The 11,836-nt window shown below is 43.2% G+C and overlaps 1 protein-coding gene across 1 annotated transcript in view; it reads left to right on the top strand.

Moving 5' to 3' along the window:
- Window positions 1-1,091: 1,091 nt before the first annotated feature.
- Window positions 1,092-11,836, top strand: part of RCBTB1 (RCC1 and BTB domain containing protein 1) — a 49,773-nt gene continuing 39,028 nt past the window's right edge. Inside the window, exon 1 of the mRNA XM_021689427.2 lies at window positions 1,092-1,205. The gene's annotated coding sequence lies outside the window, so the exon portion shown is untranslated. The remainder of the gene's footprint in view (window positions 1,206-11,836) is intronic.

Below are 11,836 nucleotides of genomic sequence, written 5' to 3'. Positions count from 1 at the left end.
AGGGTAGTGATTCCAGGGCATTTCAGAGAGTCGTGAAAGAATGAATGAATGCAAAGACAGGTAAAGCAACTTAGGGGAAAAGTTAGTAATCCAAAAAAAGTTGAGTAGTCAAGGAAAACAGGAATTCTCTGTAGCCAGAGCCTGAAGTACTGCTGAGGAAGTGCTGGAAGATGTGGAAAAGCAGCCTCCTTCCAGTAGATTGAGTTGTTCGGTGATACTTAGAAAATGTTTTTCTGTTTATTCATGGGAGTTCAAGCGGGAAAGGTAAGTCTGAAAAAGATTGCTTAGAAAGTTATGCCAAGAAGTTTGGACTTTATTCTGTAGCCTTTGGAGCGAACTGGAGTTTTCAAAGGCTGTACAATACTTTATAAAGATGATTGTGGTCTCAACAGATGACAAGCTAGAGTAGCACAAAGCAACCCCGGCCCCAGTTTACTCATTCATAAGAAGAAAAGGGTTGGGTCATTTGCTGTCTTAGGTCCCTTACAATCCTGGGGGCATGCTTCCGAGGTACGTCTGCCTTCCTTTCATCACCTGGGCCCTATGCCTCACTCCCTCCTTCCTTCGGATCAGGATCCAGTTGCCACCTTCCCTACCTTCCCGCCTAGCGCAGCTGCTCTCGGACCGGTAGGAAATGGGGGGCGGGGAGAGACATGTCTGGAGTTCAACGAGTCCTCCTCCGAAACCCTCTGTCCTCGGCAGCACCACCTGGGTAAGGCTAGAGGGAGCAGGGCGCGCCACGGGGCAGGGAGAGGAGTGTGCAGTCGCTTTTCCGTCCTAGGTCCCCGCGGGAGGCTAGCCGGCCGTCCCCACGGCTAAACAAGCCATCGGGGAGGGCAGCAGGAGCCAGTCCCTCGAGCGTCCCTGGCTCCCTGAGACAAAAGCCTGCGAGTCTCGGCGGTCACCGAGCTCCACCGAGACTCTCCTCGGAGACCCCCGCCCTGGAGCCCGAAGACGCCCACTCCGGGACACCGCCAGGTGGGAGGCTAAGCCCGGAGGCCGCCCGGCGCGCGCGGCGTCGGCGTCACGTGAGGCGGCCCGGCCACGTGACCCGGCGGCCCGGCCCCTGGCGCCCGCCCCCCGCTCCTCCCCTTCGCCGGGCGTCCGGGCCGCTGCTCCCAGGGGCTTCTCTGGCCCGCCGAGCTTCCGAGATCCCCGCGGCTGGGCCCGGCCGGACGGCGTGAGACAGCGGCTTGGCGTCCCAGGTAGCTGGTGGGGCGCGGGCCCGAGTTCACGGGGGCCGCTTCCGCCCCTGCCCTTCTCCTTGCTCCCGTTCCCCGCGGGCCGGGCTGGCGCGTCCCGTTCTCCTGCCCGCTCCCTCCCTCCGGCTGCGGGCCTCGGCCCCCCGGCCCCCTGGCCCCCGGCCGCGGGTTCGCGGGGCGCTGCGTGCCGGCGGATGTCTGCGACGCCAGCACGGCACCATTAGCACCTCTGCTGGCGTTTCTTCCGAGGGGGAGAGAAAGGGTGGGGGGAGGCTAGCGAAAGTTTTCCCGGCTCCCTCTCTTTTTTGAGCTGTTTGGACGCAGCTTTGCTCCCAGCTGAAGCCTGTTACCACTCTCGGCGCTGTTCTGCGGAGAAGGGACCTCCCCTCCGACTCTCCTCCCCATCCTCACTCGGCCCTTGCCAAGATCTTAGCATCTCCTCCTTCACCTCCGGAGGGTAGTGGTGTCACAAACCATATTCTCCACTGTTTCCCTTTCCTCCACAACACGGCTTCCGCAAAGGGGCATTCACTTAGGGAGTGCGGCGAACTGAGTGAAATATTTCTCTTGTCCTCCCTCGGGTATACTACCTACTCTATTTTATAGGAGGTGACCATCGAGGCATGCTCTGTTCTCTCGTAAGTGGCTTTTTGTGTATTTGTTTGCATGCGAGACATTCCGATGTCATCTTTGCAGCTGGGGATTACAATTTTATAAAGAAGTATTATAATATTGCTTAAAAATTCAGATTCCAAGTCTTATTTGATTTTGGCCTATTTTGGGGGGATTATAGTTCTTGGGGGCAAAAACTGAGTTTCTGAGACTGTTGTGCATTGTGGAATAGTAACATCAAAACATCACGGTATATCATCCTGAAAGGAATGGATAAATGAGCTAACCCTGAGGGCAGTTTATAGTGTGCTTTAAACTTTAGAAAAGTATCCATTTGAAGTGAGCACTGGGTGAATTTCACCTCTCTGAAGTGCTTTCAGGGTTGAGTAGGTAACTGTGTATTTCCATTCTATTAATATAGCAGTTAATCTGTGAGATGGGTATCTTTTAATCCATTGTGTGAATACCAGTCTATTTATTAAGTACTTCTGGATAGGTCCTATTTTTTTCTTCCCTCTAGAAGAAGAGGAAGGATATTAATCATTAAAGAGATTTCTTCTGCAGTGATTTTTATGGGTGTGATCCAAATGATCAAATTCTGGGAACTTCAGAAAGCAAATAGCCTTAAAAAGCTATCTAGTTTGTAGCTTAAAAAAATTCTTTACAGTTTTTAAAAATGAAGAGTGCCTACGTGTTCTAGCAAGAGCTTTGGCTTCATCTTAATCAGCAGCTCAAGCTGGGAAGTCGACAGTGTCCTCCTTTATTTGAAAGTCACTATGGGGAAGGTGAAACTGAAAGGAAATCAAAGACCATTATTATTATTCTATTTTTTCTGTGTGTACTACACTAAACAGTAATTCATGCATCATAAACAAGGTGGGGACGCTCAAGGATTCTAGAGTACAGCCAGGGCATTAGGACACATTTTTAAGATATTCTGTGGTTTAAAAAAAAATCTAAAAATGTTACATATTGTGTACATGTTGAGGAATGCACAGCAGGCATATGATAAATGTTGTTTGAGTTTAACCAGAATAGACTTCATAGAGGAGGTCAGTTAATCAAGTGATTAATCAAGTGATTAAATCAATTATGTATTTGAGCTATAACATGGACTTAATTTTTTAAAATTTCTAAGTACATTAAGTCCACAATAGAGACTTTTTTTTTTTTAATTTTGCAAGGAAGCAATGAAATTTAGAATCTACAGAAGCATAGGGCGCCTGGGTGGCTCAGTTGTTAGGCGTCTGCCTTCGGCTCAGGTTATGATCCCAGGGTCCTGGGATCGAGTCCCGCATCGGGCTCCCTGCTCGGCAAGAAGCCTGCTTCTCCCTCTCACATTCCCCCTGCTTGTGTTCCTGCTCTTGCTGTCTCTCTCTCTGTCAAATAAATAAATAAAATCTTTAAAAAAAAAATACAGAAGCATAAAAAAGAATGTATATCACCTATAATTATACCATCTGAAGATAACAGCAATTAATATTTTGGGGCATACATCCTTTTTACTATACAAATTTACTGGGTTGCTGTGTTCAGATAGAGTTCAGGTAATAAGAGCTACTGTGATATACAAATCTAGTTCATACCTGGGTCTAGGAGAGTCAATAGCAAAGGTTTGAGTATTGAGGAACTTAGCCAGATCTATATAATTTTGAGTTTAGATGGAGTTTTTTTTTTAGTATTAGATTTTAATAAATGAGATCATACTCATGCATACCTAAGAAATCGTAAAGTGTGAAAGGACTTTAGGAGGTAATGAATTTCAGTTGGGAAAGACTATACTCAGGCCATTCCCGAAAGATAGTATCTATACTTCCCACAACCCCAGAAAAGAAGATTCCATGGCTTTCCTGAGATTAGCATTCCACAGGGGCAAAAGAGTGTGTTTGCTGAGATGTTCTTTTCGATGCTTAAGAAAAAGTTTTAGTTTTGGAGATGGACCAAGTCTTTCGGGTTCTAGTGCTTCAGTCATGAGCTCAACTAGTATAGTGGAAACATCTAGTAATATTGTTGACAGCTGTGGTTAAGTGTTTCCGAGATTACTGCCAGCAATTCTTCCCATCCCTATGTTGACTGCACTACCTCCCATTAAGAGATGGAGTCTCTATCTGCTCCGTTTGAATCTCGGAGAAGGAGAGACCACCTGCAGTGGCTGCGCTATGTGAGTGAGGCCCGTATCAGCCTTTACTTAAGCTCCCAGTGCCCGTGACCTCATGAGTACCTCACAGAATTGAAAGAAATAACAAACAGCTCTTGTTTTAAGCCACTGAGTTTTGGGATGGTATGTTACTTAGCAAAAGATGATTGAAACAACAACATAGCACCTTGTGCCATATAATCCTTGGTGTAAATCTGGTTCACATATATGTCAGTCCCAAGATGTGATCCCTGAGCACAAAACTGAGATCAGGATATGCAGTAGTGTGCCTTAGTGATAAATCTCTAAATTATTAAATCTTTACTTCATATTACATAAGGATGTACTTACTGAATAAATTTAACTGAATGCTATGACAGTATCTTGTACTCTACGAGGTAACTGGTTACGTCAAAAATCAGTGAACATGTTTTAAAGGAATTACCCATTATTGAGGTGAATGGATATGTGGTGTTTTCTTGCAGTTTGCCGTTTGATGAATTTAGTACCATGATTGTAGTTGTAAATACTTAAAGTACAGATGTAAGATCTGCTGCAGTGAACACATGTTTGAGAGGTGCTTTGTTCTCAAGGGTCAAGAAGAGTGAATCTTAGGCAAACTGTCATTTCAAATGTGTATATTACAGGACTTTCAGCAAGCAGATGATCTGTTGTTCAGGAGCACTTGTCTCATTATGTTTAAACGAGCAACTTCCCATTCCAAGTCCGGTTAGATCAGTTTAAGGGGAACAAACCCCTTCACTGGAGAAGAAAAACTCACAGGAGCTCAGATGGGTACTTCTACAGACTTAAGGTTTCCAACTTCCCCTGGGCTCTATCTTAGCACCTCTATAGGTTCCTCTGGTCAGTCCTCTTTCCTCACAGGGAGAAAAAGGTGACCTCAAAAGAGAATGGCCCCAAATGCAAATCAAACCCACAGTGAGATACTACTTCACACCCACTAGGTTGGCAATGATAAAAAAGACAATAATAAGTGTTGGTGAGGATATGGGGAGGTTGGAACCCTCATAAATTGCTGGTGGAAGTGAAAAATGTAGAGGGAGGGGTAGAGAAAGAGAAGAGAAAGAAATAGCTTCCAACTTCTGGTGCCCCAACCTTGAAACTCACTTCTATCCATATCTATCCTTTCCTCCTCTTGTGTTTTCACAGAAGACTCTCCCCCTTTCTACAGCTTATCTTGTACCTCTGCTTCAGATTCCACTTCTGTTACTTTCTCAGAAACCTTTAGTTGTTATGTCCTGTCCTTATCTTTCTCTCTACGGCTCCTTCCCATTAACATTTAAACATTTTTCAGTCTCTGGGGGCACCTGGCTGGCTCAGGCGGAAGAGCATGTGACTCTTGGTCTCGGGGTTGTGAGTTCGAGCCCCACGTTGGGTGTAGAAATTACTTGAAAATAAAATCATTAAAAATATATTTTTTAAGTCTCTCACATGTTTAAAACAAAGAGATCACCCAAAATATGTCCTTCAACCTATTTCTCTTTTCCTTCACAAACTTCGTGTCATGAACATGTGTTGTTTATATTGTTTCCTCCTCTTCACCTTTCACATGCTCCTCAACCTGGTGTAATTTGGCCTTGTCCACCCACAACTTCAACAAAATTCTTCTTGTGGAAGTCACCAGTGATTCTTGTTAAATCCAGTGGATCTTTCTTTGTCCTTACCTAGTTTGGTCTCAGCAGCATTAGACCCTGACACTACCTTCTTTGTGTGATATTCATGTCCCTAGGCTTCTATGACACCGTTTTCTCCTGGTTTTCTTCCTACTCTGCCTGTTCCTTCACAGACCAGACTCTTCTGCAGGGTATTCCTTGTCTCTCTGCTATTGGACTTTCTTAGAGTTCTTTCCAAGATCCTGTTCTCTCCTTGCTCCATACGCTTTTCCCTCTGATCTCGTGCCAAATTTCCAAATATCCAATCCAGATCTTTCTTGATCTTCAGATTTATAAATCTACCTATTGGACATATCCACTTTGATATCCCATAGGTAGCTAAACGTTAAATGTCCAGGGTAGAATTCCTCATCCTCCCCCGAAATTGGCTGTGTTCTCTGTCCTAGTGAGTGGCACTCCGTTCACTCAGTTACTTCAGCTGAATAGCTGGATATAACCCTTGGCTCCCTCTTTCCCTTATTCAGCTCCTTTCCTCCCAGTCAGTTACAGAATCCACTCGAGTCTGTCTCCTGTCCAGGTTTCTCCATTTCCATTTCCTTGGTACAGGCTCTTTCCTGCCTTACCGCAGCTACCTTAGGCTCCCTCTGAGTTCTTTTTCTTCATCCGCATCTGCTCTCTACGTTCAGCCAAAGTAATCTTTAACAGACTTACATCTGATCACACCACTTCCCTGCTTAAGGTCTTTCAGTGATTAAATGTTTCTCTTAGGATAAAGGCTAAGGTTTCTGCTGCAGCCAGGCTAAATTTCTTTCAGTTCTTGCACCTGGTGTGTGCATAGTCACTGTTCCCTGCCTGTCTTCTCAGGGAGTTGACCCTCCCCGATTCTGGTCTTCCCATGGCATTCACACCTCCCTATCAGAGCCGTGGCCACTCTGGGGAACATCTGTTTAAGTGCCTAGGCCCCTCTGACACCATGTAAGTTCCGCTAGGGGCAGGGGAGGGGGTTGCGGTGTTGGCTTTGTGTCCTTTTTACCTAGAGGACATCCAGTAAACGTTTATCAAGTGAATACAGTATGGTTATGCCTGTCTACTGCTGGAATTTTAATTTGGCTTTAGGCCATCGCAGGGTATGGTTGATACTTCATTTATTTATTCATTTATATTTTTTAAAGATTTTATTTATTTGAGAGAGAGAGCATGAGTGGGGTGAGGGGCCGAGGGAGAGGGAGAAGCAGGCTCCCCACTTAGTGGGGAGCCCGATGTGGGGCTCCATCCCAGGGCCCTGGGATCATGACCTGAGCCGAAGGCAGACGCTTAATCTACTGAGCCACCCAGCCACCCTGGTTGATACTTTTAATACTTTTAGAGACTAGTAGATGAAATCACATTAGAGCTTTTCACATAGGAAAGGTTCATGATACCATAAATGGATTTGAGCTTGGAGCCCTCTATTCCAGCCTTGAACACATTAGAAAAATAAAATCAGGTATTACTGTGCTCTATCCATTTCTTTAGCCTTATGACCCATCTATTTTTATGTGATCTGTTTTACAAAGCTTTGTCTGTTTGGTGCAATGAACAAAACTATAGAAATTATTTCAAGTCATGAAAGTTTCTTTTCTGGTTTCCTTTTAAAAATAGAAGTATCTCATAAAAGCAATACTTCTATGAGATTACAGTCAGCTTCACAACCCTGGATATCTTTTTTTTTCCCCCTGCTAATACTGTTGCCACTTGGGTTGTTTGCTTTTCTAACCAGAGCACATGGCTTCAGTTGAATTATTTCTTCACTTACAATGAGCTGTCAGATTCCCTATGTCTTAGAATTGCCTAAAGCTTCTGTGCAATGAAATGAGAGTGGCCCTTTGGATGATGGGGATAAAGAATTGCTTCCAGAGGCCATAATTGCAAATTGTGTTTCAAGTAAAGTAACTTACTGGCAGTTGGGAAGTGACAGATGTCCTCTCAAGTGAGTAACAAATTTGAACAAAACTGATGAGGCAGAGGGTAGTCACTGTGTTAGGAAATTCTACAAATGTCAGTTTGTTTTTAAATGAAAGTAGGAGGATTACCTTGTCACCTGTTCATCTGCATCTTTATGAAGGATGGCATAAACTCTTGGAGAATGCCACGGGTTCGGAGCCCCTTTGTCTTTGTGGAATTTGTCAAGTATTCAGGACATTCCCCTTCATTCTTCTAGTAAGGTAAGCTTGCAGAAAAGAGAAGTGGGTGACAAATTCTAGCAGCTGGGGCAGTAAAATATCAGTATCTCAGTAAATCTCTGAAACTTCTTTGCAGTACTTATACCATGGAACCAGTGCAGTAGTTTTAAAGTGTATTTTTATTTAGGGGTCCCTGGGTAGCTCAGGGTCCTGGGATCCAGCCCAGGGTCCTGGGATCCTGCCCAGCAGGCAGACGGCGCCTCCTTCTCCCACTGTCTCCCCCCCGCCCCCCCCCCGCTTGTGTGCGCTTGCGCATGTGTGCGCTTGCGCATGCGCGCGCTCTCTCAAATGAAATCTTTTTTAAAAAATAAAGTATATTTTGATTTATAAAGTTTTTTTTTAAAGATTTATTTATTTATTTGAGAGAGAGAATGAGAGACAGAGAGCATGAGAGGGAGGAGGGTCAAAGGGAGAAACAGACTCCTTGCCGAGCAGGGAGCCCGATGCGGGACTCCAGGATCATGACCTGAGGGCAGTCGCTTAACCAACTGAGCCACCCAGGCGCCCCGATTTATAAAGTTTTTTAAAGATTTTATTTATTTATTTGACAGAGAGAGACACAGCGAGAGAGGGAACACAAGCAGGGGGAGTGGGAGAGGGAGAAGCAGGCTCCCCGCTGAGCAGGGAGACCGATGCGGGGCTCTATCCTAGGACCCCAGGATCATGACCTGAGCTAAGGCAGACGCTTAACGACTGAGCCACCCAGGTGCCCCTGATTTATAAAGTTTTGAGGCCGAGTCTATCTTAGAGGCCTGTCTGGACCTTGGAAATACGTTTGGTGTCTAAGAGGTGTAGCATCTGTTCAGTCTCAAACAGCTCATCAGAGTAAGTATGGAAGAAATCGATGAGCCTAATATTTGGCTCTTCTGTAACTTGAGCGGTTTCTTGAATTTATTTTGCTGTAGCACAGATGTAGGACGTGACAGGCTGTGAAGTTGCACCCCCAAAGTTTACCTAAAACCCTAGAACTCGTCTATTTGAGAGTTGTACTAGAATTGAAATACAGTCCCCCAAAATAGAGAAAGATGGCTACACACTTAAATCTTTTGTGCTCAAACAGGAACTTCATTGGTGAAAAAGGAAGAAAGCTATGAAAAACACTCATTCCTGCAGGAAACTGGGTGATCCTCCCTGAGGAAATGCTTTCATTTCATCATCTGCTAGAATACTAAGAATTTGATTTCTGGGATTTCATGTAGCAGTTTTCTAGAATACATCATTTTCACATAGTTTTAACTTATTGTGCAAGTAATTTTTTTCCGTTTATACATTGATACATATCACATGGACCATGTATTTGTATGTGGTATCCTGTTGTTTGCATAGTTATTCTACTTGTGTTCTAGGTTTCTATTTCCTAAGATCTTTCTATTAGACCATAATCTCCTCAGAGCCAGGGACCATGAATGTATTGCTCCTTATGATTTCCCCCAGCATTCTTGGTATGTGGGGTCATTGTCAGAAGAAGAATTAATATATGCTATTATTTTGTTCACATTATCATACAGTAGTGCTTTTTTGGTAAGGCATCTTAGACTTTATCAATAGCTCATTAGCTATGAATAAATTCCTATTGTAAGGCAGCTTAGCAACTTAGGCTGATAACAAATAATTACCCATCCAGTTATGAAAATGGAAAAACCTCTATTAGAAATTTCCAGTGTACTTACATGTAAGTGCTTTAATTTAAATAAATTTCTTTGCAATTAAAAGAAATCTTTTTTCATATTTGACACAGCTGTTTTCAAATAGCCTATACCAGCCTACATCTTGTATGCTAAAGCGTGGACAGGTCGCTTTTAAACAGATTGATTCAGCATTCAGAGTCCTTATGTTTACTGTAAGAATATCCGCCTCCATGATAAACGATACAAACTCACATCCTGCCCTAAGATTGACAGCGTAAGAAGAGCCAGAATCTTGGTGCTAACCAGTTCCGCGGGGCTCTTCATACTATTCTGACCTCTTTTCCTCAGCAAGCTTTTAGGCCAGCAGAAGACAGATTCTGAGGTGTACTTTCCCACTGGTTGCGTCCGTCTCCTTTTTTGCCAAATACGTGCTGGTTAGAACGAAGGTTGGGATCTGTGCGGAAGACCCATGCTTGTAAGTCATAATTCTAATTTCTCCTGTTATTGAGAGCATTATTTTATCAAAAACAGAGTTTTCCTGGACTGATTTCTCCATTTCCTGTTGTTTTTTAAAAATTTTGTAAGTGTATTCAAATATATTTTTTGCTAGATCAGTAAAGCAAACCTTCCTTTAACAGTTACTTGGTTCCTAGGGGAAGGGAAAATAAGTGTGCTCTTAGAGGATCAAAAGATTGGTTGCTACATTACTCCTTTAGTCTTCTAGTTCTAAATGTAGATTTCTAAAATTGGAAGGTCTGTGTTTGTCCTCTTGACTAAATTTGCTTTCAGAGTGTAAAATAAAATAACCTTTTCTTCTCCATGCCATGAGCTTTCTGAGAGACGGTGCTTGTCACTAGGAAAAGCCATCCAGGGAATGGGATTTTGATCTGTAGTACCAGTGGACACAGAAAAAGTCTGTGGGAATATGGGATATATTTTCAAGTGCCAGAGAAAATATGGAGATCCAAGTGAGTTGGCATATTAGCCTCTGAAGGTGTTAAAACTCTTTTCCATCCTCAGCTTTCATTTCTCATTTCTGTTCTCCTTGCTTTCTTTCCATATGGCAAAAAAACAAGAACTCATTGATTCACCTATTAATGCCCAGTGAGTGACAGCTGAGGCTGAACATACCAAGGCTTTTTATGAGAAAGTACTTCCTAAATAATAGGCAGAAAAAATGTTGCAAAAAGAAAAAAGATTATCTTACTGAAGTACTTCAGAGGTGATTATTTAATATAACGGACATACTAATTACAACTCATTTTTATGATTATCAATCAAGCCCTAGAAAGACTGGTCATCATAACAAATAGTTGGTTTAGTTTGAATTGCTGTATATGCTGGAAAGTTCTAAGAAGGCTATATGTCTTTTAGAAATGTTCCATTCAGGATTTCTTTAATCTGAACTTGCCTTCCTAAGACAGAATTAATGAATTATGATTGTACTTTTTCAAAAATATTTTTTAGGACTGAAACACTTTTATATTTAATTTAAAAATATAATCTTTTTTCAGTCTCATAAAAATATAATCTTTTAGTTTATTAATGCAGGTTTGATGTAAACCCATGGGACCATAATTTTTTTTTTTTAAAGATTGGTTTATTTGAGAGAGAGAGAGTGCAGACACGTGTGTGAGGGACGGGCAGAGGGAGAGGAAGAGAATCTCAAGTGGACTCCCCACTGAGCACAGAGCCACCCTGAGATCATGACCTGAGCCAAAACCAAGAGTTGGTCGCTTAACCCACTGAGCCACCCAGGCGCCTCCATAATTTGATTTTTAAAAATTGTGATAAAATAGGGTGCCTGGGTGGCTCAGTGGGTTAAGCGACTGCCTTCGGCTCAGGTCATGATCCTGGAGTCCTGGGATCGAGTCCCGCATCGGGCTACCTGCTCAGCAGGGAGTCTGCTTCTCCCTCTCCCGCTCCCCCCTCTTGTGCTCTTTCTCTCACTCTCTCTCTCAAATAAATAAATAAAATCTTTAAAAAAAAAGTGATAAAATATACATAACATAAAAATTATTTTAACCGTTTGTGAGTATACAGTTTACTGACTTTAAGAACATTCACGTTATTAGGCAGTTGTTAGAACTACCTGTCTCCATAGAACTTTCTCATCATCCCAAACTGACACTCTGTACCCATTAAACAACTCCCCATTCTCCTCTCCCCCCAGTCCCTGGCAACTTTCATTCTCCTTTTTGCCTCTATAAGGTACTAGGCTCGGTACCTCATGTAAGTGGAGTCATGCAATTGTGTTCTTTTGTGTCTGGCTTGTTTCACTTAGCCTAATGTTCTCAGGGTTCAACCCCATTATATCATGTATCAGTCATTTCTTTTTTAAGGTCGAATAATATTCCATTGTATGTAGATACCACATTTGTTTATCCATGCATCTGTTGGT

Source organism: Neomonachus schauinslandi, chromosome 3 (assembly GCF_002201575.2).
Source record: "Neomonachus schauinslandi chromosome 3, ASM220157v2, whole genome shotgun sequence".
NCBI lineage: Eukaryota > Metazoa > Chordata > Mammalia > Carnivora > Phocidae > Neomonachus > Neomonachus schauinslandi.
The sequence above is the reverse complement of the archived record's forward strand: the minus strand, read 5'-3'. Positions and strand labels throughout refer to the sequence as shown.